Below are 9,487 nucleotides of genomic sequence, written 5' to 3' on the forward strand. Positions count from 1 at the left end.
ATTTCTGCCTCAAATGGGACATACGTTTGTACCACGTCCACTTCCGCCTGCGCGTGCCACGCCACAACAAGAGTGAACTATTCATAAAATCTGTTGTATTTCATAAACGGTTCGAGATATCGAAACGAGTTTTTGGCAGTTGGTAGCATGCATTTTGACAAACTGTATGGTTAATCTCTGTCTCCAAGCAACGTTACTTTTGTATCCATGGCAATCTCTTCCATGGAAAGAAATATACGAGGGTGAGTCAAATGAAAACCTTAAATTTGTAATAACAAATCGAACTTTCGCGCTGTTATGCTGTAAGTTGGTAAGCGTGCTACAAACAGCGTTCAGAATGGCCTGTAGGTGGCAGCATAGTGCAGATGCTCACATACCGTCGCAGTATCAGTATAAAGATCGCCGCCCCACTTGCGACTTGCACCAGGGAAGAACACCGTTCTGTTATTCGGTTTTTGCGTAGTCAAGGTGTGAAACCTACTGAAATTCATCTGCGAATGAACGTTCAGCACGGTTATGCATGTTTGTCACAGCAGCAAGTGTACGAATGGAGTAGGAAGGTAGGAAATGGTGTGACTTCAGTGGAAGATGCTCCTCGTCCAGGTCAGGCACAACGAGTTGTGACTCCACAGAACATTGCAGCAGTTAAAGCCATAGTGAAGGAAACCGCCGAGTGACACTAAATGACGTTGCAGCATGTTGACAGATTTGTCATGGGTCAGCACACGACGTGTGCATGATCTGCTCCAGATTCACAAAGTGTCTGCAAGGTGGGTGCCAAGGCAGCTGACTCCTGAAATAAGAGAACGACCTGTTGATGCTTGTGAAGAAGAGAGCGAACAAGGAATGGCGCCATTCCTCATCACCAAAACCAAAGGTTTCGAACAGAACGAGTGATTTCCATATGTTTGGACCACTTAAAGACGCAATGGGAGGAAAGAAGATCCGTTCTGATGAAGAGGTACGCCACGCGGTGCATGGGTGGTTGCGCGGACTATGAAAAGAATTTTTTTCTAAAGGACGTTATGCACTTTGTAAGCGCTGGAGGACTTGCATTGAGCGTGGGAGAGATTATGTTGAAAAGTGATACAGCTTTGTACCATTTCTGCATAATAAGTAAAATTTAAAAAAATATTTATGGTTTTCATTTGACTCACCCTTGTATCTTCCACCTAATTGGTGCAAGTTTATAATTATAAACTGAGAAGAGTTATGTTAAAATTAAAGCCACACAGAAATACTTCCGTACCTAAAAAGTAAAAATTTGTTTCCGTTCTCTCTCGTCTCAGGAACACCTAGGAAATCGTTGTGCAGATTTTTTAACATTTTAATTAGTGGCTTAATTGCTGAACAAAGCATCACACAGAAATTTAAGTAAGTGGCCTTGGTTTTGGGTCCTTTAATGCCATTAAAATCTCCATGATTTTCAGTTTCACACCGCAAACAGCTTTATCCCCAGGAAAAAAGAAGTCTCTTGATTTTTGGTGGGATTGCAGCTTGTGAGAAGAACACGCGAATGAGCTGCCGCTGCCGGCTGATGGTCGTAGACGCCCTCTGCCATCAGCCCCCTCGCAGGCGCTGTGTTTATTTATATCTTAATGGGCTTCATCACAGCGTGCTCTTAGCAGGACAAACATGGCGTGTGTTTGCGCTCCACGAATAGAGCGGCCCTGCGAACTTCCAAGTCGCCGTCTGCGACCCCCCTGGCGCGACCTTGGAAAACGAGGCAGCACTTGGCCGCTTAGGAGCGACGCAAGTCGCGACCGCCGCTCTTGCGCAGCCAAACAAGACGGTCTGCAGCCTCTCGTGCCCCCCTTTCTGAAGAGGGCACCTTCGGTGAGGCCCTTGTTCGTCAGAGGTAACAAGCGCAGTAACGGCTCGTGGCTAATGTAACTGACAGTTTACAAACGAATTCAGAATCGTCCGCGTATTTACAAATCATGACACTTTCATACAGTTTTACTGTAAGTGAAATAAATAGGCGTAATATAACATTAGTATTACTCGTAGACGACAAATATGCCTACGAGGTGCACTTCTGCACAAGTCCATTCTGTCTATTTTTGGAGCGAGCTAGTCAGTAACTTTTCAACTGAAATTAGGTTTGCTTTCAGTCACGTCCTTTCGTATGGAGAGCATTGGTAACCCATTCTATCGCTGTGCTTCTTAAAAGCGTCTCCGTTTTCTTCAAAGACGAGAAGGATGTCACACAGCCTTAGCAATACGTATAGGTGTGTGGTGTAATGCAGACTACCCTTTGCTTGACAGTAGTTTTCAGGCTACTGTTGCAGATGTGTAGTGCAGATAATTGGCAAGTGCCTTACATATTTTTAAAACTTTTTTTCAGGTTCTTGCTTCAGTCAGTTAGGAAATGATTGTATAGATATGATATACACAAACACAGTGTTAAACACAATAATTTATAAAATGTATTGCACATTTAAGGTAACTTGCCTGTAAACAACTGGAAAAAGACTGACGATTTTCATAAAGATCCCACTGCTCTACCTAAAAAACGTGAACTCTTAACACGATGAAAACTGCAGGACAATAGAAGCATTTCTTGCTGAACATTTTGATATACAATTAATCACACTGACTTTATAACAATTTTTTCGTGAAGATCAGTAAATTACATTTTTGTACAGCACTCCGTCTTCAGGCCACAAGTGGCCCATCGGGACCATCCGACTGCCGTGTCAGCCTCAGTTGAGGACGCGGATAGGAGGGTCGAGTGGTCAGCACACCGCTCTCCCAGTCGGTACGATGGTTTTCTTTGACCGGAGCCTCTACTATTCGGTCGAGTAGCTGCTCAGTTGGCATCACGCGGCTGAGTGCACCACGAAAAATGGCAACAGCGCATGACGGGCCGGATGGTCACCCATCCAAGTACCGGTAACGCCCGACAGCGCTTAACTTCGGTGATCTGACGGGAACCGGTGTATCCACTGCGGCAAGGCCGTTGCCTACATTTTTATATGCCGATGCATAAATAGAATCTATGCTCTGGCTGACTTACTTAGGTTAAGTACACATTAACAAATTGTCTATCTGAAAAGTAGACTATAATCATGTCATTTCAACCACAAGCTTTTGTTCTAGAAATATGCGCACCTGCTAAGTCTTTCTGCTGAATCGCGGAAGGAACACCCGGCTTCTCTCAATATTATTACGTGACCTCGTTGAAATTCTTAGGGGTGTTGATAACAGTGTCTTTATTGCCATAAAGGCATTCTTGACTAACATCAGCTCACCACGTCGAATTTCAAAGGTAACTAACGCTCACGACCGTTGCAGCGCATGCGACTGGCGGGAAATTTGGAAACACATCTTCTTTCAGATTTACGAACTCGCCTACCAGTTTTCGTTTATGTCGCACAACTTTTTATTGGTGTTGCGATTTGTGACGTCAATGGCGTCAAACGAGAGCTCATTGGATTCCAGGGTGGAGGTCTGTTGTGTTTTCTGATGAGCTGCTTTTGTGTCGGTGCCAACGATGGCCGCGTGTTGGTTAGAAGCTTAGAAGCAGGACAGTTGCGGGCCTGTAACCAACCTGTCTGCGTGCTAGACAACCTGGACGTGCACCAGGAGTTACGATCTGTGGTGCGATTTTGTATGGCTACGGGAGCTCTCTCGTGGTTTTCCCATGCATCCTGACTGCAAATTTCTACGTCAGTTAGCTGATTCCACCTGTTGTGCTGCCATTCTTGAAGAGAATTCCAGGGGGTTTTCCAACAGGATAACGCTCGCCCACATAACGTTGTTGTAGCCCAATATGCTCTACAGAGTGTCGACATTATGCCTTCGCATGCTCAATCACTAGATTTGTCTCCAATGTGGCACATTTGGGATATCGTAGGACGATAACTCCAGCGTCAATCACTAACAGCATTAACCTTCCCTGTATTGACTGACCTCTCAACAGGCATGGAGCTCCATCCCAAAAACTGACATCCGTCAACTGTACAACTCAGTGCATGCACGTTTGCATGTTCATTCAATATTCTTGCAGTTATACCGATTATTAATATACCAGTATTTCACATCTGCAATCACTTATCTCGCGCTTATACTAACCTGTGATCTTGCAACGTTAATCACTTAAATATGTTACTTAGACAAATTTATTCCCTAAATTTCTTTACTCCAGATTAATTATATTTGGTGTTGCAATTTTTTTCCTCCAGTGTATATTTTAACATCGCTTTCTACGCCATAGGCTGGACTGAATAGACGCCACATTGGAATATAACCTGCAACGGTACAGTGGAGTATTTGGCTGTTTTCTTAATAGAACTTCCATATTATAAAAATTAGAAACCTTAAGACATCGTCAAATTAAAAATACAGTTCATAAGAAACGATTCGTATTACGTATGCCGGCCGCTGTGGCCGAGCGGTTCTACGCGCTTCAGTCCGGAATCGCGCTGCTGCTACGGTCGCCGGTTCGATTCCTGCCTCGGGCATGGATGTGTGTGATGTCCTTAGGTTGGTTAGGTTTAAGTAGTTCTAAGGTCTAGAGGACTGATGACCTCAGATGTTGAGTCCCGTAGTGCTTAGAGCAGTTTTTATTTTTTATTTTTTTCGTACTGTGTCCACATGTTTTACTCAATCAATGTCTGTGTGCATTTCCATTGATTATGATAATTTAGAAATGAAAATTCATTTGAGACTAACTTGGACAGCATTCCTGGAAAAGTACTGTCCCTCAAGGGATAAATTTGTATGGTCTATTTTTTAAGTCAGCTGCAGCTGTTGTAATGCATCTGCGTTTCGTGTCATTTATCAGCAGCAACAGCAGCAGCTTCCAGCGATCACAGGCTATGGAGAACACGCACTGTAACTTGTTATCTGTCGTAGTGGATCTTTCGTTTCCTGTCACATCCTGAAGGACCCTATTGGATTAAGTCATTTTCTAGCTCATCCCGCAAAAGCAATCTCTGTCCGCCAAAAGGACGCATTCTGTTTGTTTTGCTTTCGACACAGTTGTCGGTATTAGCTGCTCGGACTTCCTTGCCACACGAACACCTCTGTGGATGATGTTTGCATTCAAGTATCCAATCATCACTTTACAAACTTTTTGGCTTTTCTAATCCCTACACTTGCCTCTGCCTTGATATCCTAGGTATCCGCTTTCACTCTTCTTTCGATGGTGTGCAGTTTCTTTCATCACTAGACATCTATTTTTCTGATCTGATGGGTACTGATGGTGTCTTGGATTTTTTATCTTTGTTCCACATTAGCGGTCGTCAGTCTCGGAGTATTTGGCGTAGGACTTCTGTCATCGTCACATTTAAAAGGAGATCTAAATCATTACGTATTTGAACGGTACATCGGTTTCTCCCCTGATTTGAAACTTAATCCACTTGCAGTCAGTGAGATCTTGTCTAGTTCCCTTCCGGCCATCAGCAATTGTTCCTTCTAAAGTTCAATGACTTTCAGTCACAATTTTACAGTCCATTGCTCGATGACTTCTTCCATGCTTTTTAGCTTTTCTCCAAATCAGCAGGCTCCTAAGTTCAATCTAAATCTTATCTGAACAACATACTTTAAATTATTTTTGTTATATCTCACAACAAACTTATAACCGTAGACATTGGTTCAGAAGGATTCTATTCAAACATACTAAAGCAGTGGCCGTCAAATGTTTTTTTTTTTTTTTTTTTTTTCAATAGCCAATAGTGATATTGAAGGGCCGCACTTCGGGACACATACGTACTGAAGTTTTTATTCATTTAAATCTTACATAAACTTACATACATTAGTGTGTTATGAGCCCCCAATAACCTAGCTATACTAATGTTGCAAGAAACTGGCTGCCAGCGCCCAAGTGTTGACCACTCGAAACATCTCGTGTCGATATCCCCTGACACACTCAGCGACCTCCAAGTTATGACGCCGTTACTATCTAACGAATTGTTGTTGCCGGCCGCTGTGGCCGAGCGTTCTAGTCGCTTCAGTCCGGAAACATGCTGCTGCTGCGGTCGCAGGTTCGAATCCTGCCTCGAGCATGGGTGTGTGTGATGTCCTTAGGTTAGTTAGGTGTAAGTAGTTCTAAGTTCTAGGGGACTGATGACCACTGATGTTAAGTACCATAGTGCTTAGAGCCATTTGAACCATTTTTTTGAATTGTTGTTGTGGTGTCTGTGTGAGCAGATGATTAGTTCACATATAACAGTAATATCACGCATTTAGATGCATTATGCAATGTAAGGCACGATCACAAATGTTTACTAAATGTTTTGAATGCCATTTTTTATTCACTTGCATTACAACAGCTTTAATTTAATTTCATATTCCTTGCTAGAAATAAGTACCGCACTTCAAGATGACTGTGCAAAGCGCATTCATGAATTCGTGTTGCCTCGTGTCATAATTTATGCTCCAGCAGCCGATCGATAAGAGTCGCGCACACGTGTGAGCTATCAGTACTGTAAATGACAGGCAATAAAATATTCCTCCACTTACGTCCTCTAACCCCACAGCGGCAGCGCTGCTTACTCAAATCAAATGGTTCAAATGGCTCTAAGCACTATGGTACTTAACATCTGAGGTCATCAGTCCCTAAGACTTAGAACTACTTAAACCTAACTAACCTAAGGACATCACACACATCCATGCCTGAGGGAGGATTCCAACCTGCGACCGCAGCAGCAGCGCGGTTCCGGACTGAGGCGCCTAAAAGCGCTCGGCCACAGCGGCCGGCGCTGCTTACTCCTCTGTCCCTGAGATAAAAGGCCAACTTTACTTATCTGACGACCGAAAGCAACAGCACCAATTCAAATAAAGCACATCCTACAATATTACCGTCTCTGAAAGTATTTTTGTCTGTTATTGAGCGGCCGGCCGGTGTGGCCGAGCGGTTCTAGGCGCTTCAGTCCGGAACCGCGCGACTGCTACGGTCGCAGGTTCGAATCCTGCATCAGGCGTGGATGTGTGTGATATCCTTAGGTTATTTAGGTTTAAGTAGTTCTAAGTTCTAGGGGACTGCTGGCCTCAGATGTTAAGTCCCATAGTGCCCAGAGCCATTTGAATCATTTATTTGTTATTGAACTAAAAAGCTATACTCCTAAGAACCTCTTAACGTTAGTTTAAGTTTTTTGATTTGGCTGTTAGTTGCTAGATGCATATTATTACAAAATGCGGCTGAGAATGAGACGTTCAGGATGCACAATCATCTTGACACGCCAATTCTTAAGGTACCCATTTTTGCAGAACAAATAACAATCGTAGCTACAAAAGAGCTGAATGTAGGTATCCATTTGTTCAAGAGCCTAGCACTTGTAACAGCGGAAACGTTTTCGGGTGGTGAGGTGCAAACTGTTATTTTCGGGTAGCAAAAAAGTGAGATCGTTTTCTATAAGTAATACCCCAGACCACGTAATACCAACCGACAATGGTGGGAGCAGAGAAATGTTAAAATCAGGGTTCATCACTATTAACTGGCGCAGGAATTCAGCAGACAATTTCGTTACTACTTGGTACAAGGTTTCCGGTAGTAGCAAGTACAGTGATTTTGAAGTCATATTTATTGCGATGTCCGTTTGTCGAAACATTGTGAAAATTACTTCACTCACCAATCGCGGAACTGCAAACAATGCAATGGCTATCTCCGGATTCAATCTGACTCTGAAAGCGCATTAACTGACAATGAGTGAAATTTACATTCGATAGTGTGTCGAGTATTGTTGAGTAATAAGCCCGGTTGAAATAAAGCACTGACCATTTTGCGTACGCAATGAAAAGGCACAGAGGCATTAAAAATATCCAGAAAGCTAAAGCTACAGACAGATGCAATTCTGAATGAAAATACTGAAACGAACCCATAAAACTTGTAAGAAACGTTTTCTTTAAAAGACCTCACATGAATTTGATTTATTACAGCTACTCTTCTTGTGTATACATTATAGCACCTACTGTTTTTCAAAACATATCAAACGACAATCAATTTTTATTTAAATAATAAAGTTCAGAATTCGAATGAAGTAAAATGTATTGTGACTTATAAACAAGGCAGAAATTTAAAGAAGTATAAATTATGTAAAAAGTGTAAAAAAAACTATATCCACTGATTTTATAACTAATCTTTGCACATCAAACGACGAGATCACGTACAACATCTCTCTAAGCCAGGGGACGCTAATTATTTGTAACATTGCTGGAAAAGCTTGTGCACGTGTAAACCGTAAAAAGAGTGCTCTTCAGGAAAGACCTTAACGGAGATGCACAGGATTGTAAATATGTCGCATCAGTTCTAAAATTGTCTTCTTGCTAATCTGCCAAAAGCGTTCTGCTATCGAAGTGATAAACCTGAAAACTTTTTAGATATCTCGACATCATTGGCTTCCCAGGATCAGTACTACTGATCTCAAGCACCGGAACTGCCACCTGATGTTGGAAGAAAGCCCCCGGAAAGCATCTTCAACACAAAAAATTGCAAGTTTAGTGACTGTTTACGTACTTTTTTATTTGTGTTTTAAACAGTCACAGAAGCAGACGAACTAATTTGTGTATGCGCAAGCCCAGTTGCCGGCCGCGGTGACCGAGCGGTTCTAGGCGCTTCAGTCCGGAACCGCGCGACTGCTACGGTCGCAGGTTCGAATCCTGCTTCGGGCACGGATGTTTGTGATGTCCTTAGGTTAGTTAGGTTTAAGTAGTTCTAAGTCTAGGTGATTGATGACTTCAGATGTTAAGTCCCATAGTGCTCAGAAACATTTGAACCATTTGTAAGCCCAGTTGTTTTTACAGTGTGTTTCGTTTCAGCTAATTTATTCACTTTGATTTTAACACACAATGTCTGAGTTTGAGAAAAAGATCATATCTTCTTACTGACGCACGCGGTCTTTAAAATATGTCAGAGACGAGTGACTTCTCTTTGTCAACAACCCTCTCCATAAAATATCAGATCAGAACACGGGTGTGCATCTTTCATGTCACGGAGGCGAGGTACTGCACAGAGTCCGCCGCCGCTTGCTGCACCGCACCTCCCCCACCCTCAAAAGGCAGCCGCCGGCCCTCCCACTACCTGTTGCGCGCACGCCCCCGCATCCACAGGTGCGGGTACAAGACGCTGCGGTCGAGGTCACCTACTGTCCTCACAGCCAGGCCGCGAGCAGCTGCTTCCACTTCGCAATCAGTCAGAACCTTAACAAAACTCCTCCCTTCATTTCTTTCATGGTTCACGGGTCACTCGAACGTGCCAATACCGCACCGGCTTCATCCCCTGATGGGGGGGGGGGGGTCTTACGTGCACGAACGGAGACAGATTAGTTAATGTCACCAGGTTATCGGAAGGTCCATTTCTACACTGACAAATGGTTCAAATGGCTCTGAGCACTATGGGACTTAACATCAGAGGTCATCAGTCCCCTAGAACTTACAAGGGAACCTCCCCATCGCACCCCCATCAGAATTAGTTATAAGTTGGTACAGTGGATAGGCCTTGAAAAACTGAACACAGATCAATCGAGAAAACAGGAAGAAGTTG

The 9,487-nt window shown here is 43.3% G+C and overlaps 1 pseudogene; it reads right to left on the reverse strand.

Moving 5' to 3' along the window:
* Positions 1 to 2,849: 2,849 nt before the first annotated feature.
* LOC126482897 (5S ribosomal RNA) lies at positions 2,850 to 2,967 on the reverse strand (annotated as a pseudogene).
* Between the last annotated feature and the right edge of the window lie 6,520 nt (positions 2,968 to 9,487).

The sequence above is a fragment of the Schistocerca serialis genome, chromosome 5 (assembly GCF_023864345.2).
Source record: "Schistocerca serialis cubense isolate TAMUIC-IGC-003099 chromosome 5, iqSchSeri2.2, whole genome shotgun sequence".
In the NCBI taxonomy this organism is placed as follows: Eukaryota; Metazoa; Arthropoda; class Insecta; order Orthoptera; family Acrididae; genus Schistocerca; species Schistocerca serialis.